Below are 2,967 nucleotides of genomic sequence, written 5' to 3' on the forward strand. Positions count from 1 at the left end.
AAAAAGATATTTAAAAAAAAAAAGAAAGAAAGAAAGGAAGGAAGAAATTGAATGCTTTAGCTGACCAGCTCACATTTTCAATGAGTGAATGTCTTCCCCTTTCCCCGCCCCCTACTGTGACCTCATGATCTGGTTTCTATGCTGTTTATCCCTTCAGCTCCAATTAATTATAACCAGTCATAAACCAGAGGTCACTTTATCTTTGAGCATAAACAGGGTGGAGAGAGCCACAATGAATATACAGAAAAATAACCTGTGGCACAGAGGCCACCAGTTTAAGGTTTCTTCAGAGACTGTCTCTAATGCTGCCTTATACTACTACTGTACTTTATCTTGGACCTCACTTTTCCCTTGACAATAGCTTTTGATTCCAGCATATCACCTTTTATACAACAGATTGCTTCCAGTCCAGAGTCAATCTGAAAAGATCTTTCACATATTCTATGCCCAGGTATTGTTCTAGAGTTCCACCTACTTGATGACAGTAACAAAGGCTTGTCATCTGACCCAGCCTTACCCAATGGATTCTGACATTTCACAATCATTTCACAATCTTTTACTTGACTTTATATATAGTATTTGAACTTTCACTTTTAGATAGAACACAGAATATAGCCACACTCTAGGATATTTCCTCTGGATGCCAAGGTAGGTAATGTCACAAATATCATCTGTGATCTTCCTTAAGTCTCCTCTGTCTTTTGGCTGTTTTTTTTCCTATGATAAAATGTGTGAACTGGGTGAATGTGGAGTGGGATGGCATGCCAGGTGTGCATGTTTAGGTGGGGGGAGAAGGGGAGATGTTGGACTTGATAAACGCCCAATATCTCATTCATCTTTGTGACTCTCAATACTATGATTTCCTACTCCCACATCTACCCTTTCCCCAATATTTTATTGAAGGAAATGGTCCAGAAAGCCTGATACCTTGAAAGAGTACTCTCTGGAAGGTCCATGCTAGGGGAGGAGTGTGTGTGTGTGTGTGTGTGTGTGTGTGTGTGTGAATTTGGGACAGAGGTGAGGAATATTCATAAGTGGAGAACAGATAAGGTGGTGAATAGAAAGTTGGAATCCAGGGAACATGGATTCATATCCTGCTGGTGATGTGAGTGGGAAATCTGTGAGTATGATAAAAGTCCTTAAAATCTTTGATGATCAGGAAGGATCAGGGATGATTGAGGAGGGTGAAGCCAGGATGCCAGAGAGTAGACAGGTCTTTGATTTCTTCTTGCTTTCCCTCAGATCAATACCAGATGAAGCATCTGAATTGGTTTTGGTGTAACAGAACCAACAAATATTTGGAGTGTAACAAATTTCCAGCAGAAAATATTTTGGAAGAACTTCATAAAAGGTCTGTTTCAAAAAAGATTTACTTGATGTCTATAACATTTTGTCTAAAATGTCTATAAATGTTTTATTTATCTATAAATGACGTCTATAAAATGTTTTGCAATTTTCAAATTGTTATACAAAGAATTTATTATTATTGTTATTATTGTTATATATTGTTATTATTCCTAAGTAATCTCCATTTGTCAAAAGGAACTCAGCTTTCCCACTGACTGGTCTGGCAACTTCTAATTCACTACTGGACTGATTCCACATGATATAAAATTCGCCCAAATAGATTCTAAATACAAACTCTGGTCATGTCTCTAATAGAACCTGAAATGATTCAGGCTTCTGAATGAACACAAAGACTTTTGATCAAAACAGGGCTAAAGAAATTTGCAAGTTGAAGGCACTTCAGAAATAAGAGATTAAGGGGAGTCAGGAGATGAGGCACTGATTTTTTTTTTAATAATAGCTTTTTATTTTCAAAATACATGTAAAGATAGTTTTGAATATTCATCCTTGCAAAACTTTGTATTCCAAATTTTTTCTCTCCCTTCCCTCTACCCATTCCCCTTGAAAGCAAATAATCTCATATATGTTAAACACGGGGACACTGCATTAAGGGAGGAAGAAGAGTGCGCTCAGTCCCTAAAAATTTGTTCAGAGCAGAGAAGGGAGGATAATGAGACTATAGCAAGAACCTTAGGGGAGATGGAATTAACTAGTATAGGAAATAATCAGTCCAGTAGTGAATTAGAAGTTGCCAGACCAGTCAGTGGGAAAGCTGAGTTCCTTTTGACAAATGGAGATTACTTAGGAACTGGAAGCAGACTTCAAGCACTGCTCCTTTCTCAGATTCCAGCTCCCATATCCCAGGGTGGGGTACTTTTCACCTTTGAGCTCATGTCTGTTCTTTGTTTTCTAACTCCACCCATGATTAAATATCACAAGAGGGAGAGGCAGGGTTCTCTAAGAGGCTAGCCTGAAAGAGGAAGGGATTGTTCAGAGTCCAGGTATAGGATCCAATGTATGTTAGTTATTTGAAAAGAAGACACTCCTAAGAAGGAGAGGATAGAGAATTCTAGGGTCCCTACCATGCTCTTAGGATCTCTTTTGTCAGTCAATTAAATTTGCTTCCCATATTCAAAGGACACGGCATATTCTGGTAATATAGTTAACTAAAACTATAAAAATGAAGAGGAAAGAAGAATGTGCTTCCACATGGAGCCCTTTACCCCCAGCTTCCATCTGATCCCACACTTCCAGGTACTGAATGATGAGATTGAAGGCCATTTATATTCAGGATCTTATGGAATATATGGGAAACACAATGGGAAAGTAGTACTTCCTCTTTCATTTCAGCAGATAATGGGATTTTCAATAATTGCCAGGTCCAGTCACTCTAATCTTGATTTTCATGTTCCTCAAATTGACTGGAATGCTGTCTTCCTTCCCTGGCCCCAGTACCAGAAGAAAAAGTCTTGACTTAAAATTCCAACCCCACAGTTCTAATCCTAACGACCAAGGCAGTTTATAACCCTTGCCCCACGGGGTAATTTCAAATCAAGTGCACAATAGAGATCTCTATCTTTTATCTAGAAAAACCAGGTAAAAAAAAAAAAAAAAACTAAC

General features: G+C 38.3%; 1 long non-coding RNA gene across 1 annotated transcript in view; it reads left to right on the forward strand.

The window, feature by feature from the left end:
* The first annotated feature begins 281 nt into the window (after positions 1-281).
* Positions 282-2,967, forward strand: part of LOC127544694 (uncharacterized) — an 8,332-nt gene continuing 5,646 nt past the window's right edge. Inside the window, exons 1-2 of the long non-coding RNA XR_007949514.1 lie at positions 282-648; positions 1,243-1,351. This is a non-coding gene — a long non-coding RNA (uncharacterized LOC127544694). The remainder of the gene's footprint in view (positions 649-1,242; positions 1,352-2,967) is intronic.

Source organism: Antechinus flavipes, chromosome 1 (assembly GCF_016432865.1).
Source record: "Antechinus flavipes isolate AdamAnt ecotype Samford, QLD, Australia chromosome 1, AdamAnt_v2, whole genome shotgun sequence".
Lineage (NCBI taxonomy): Eukaryota > Metazoa > Chordata > Mammalia > Dasyuromorphia > Dasyuridae > Antechinus > Antechinus flavipes.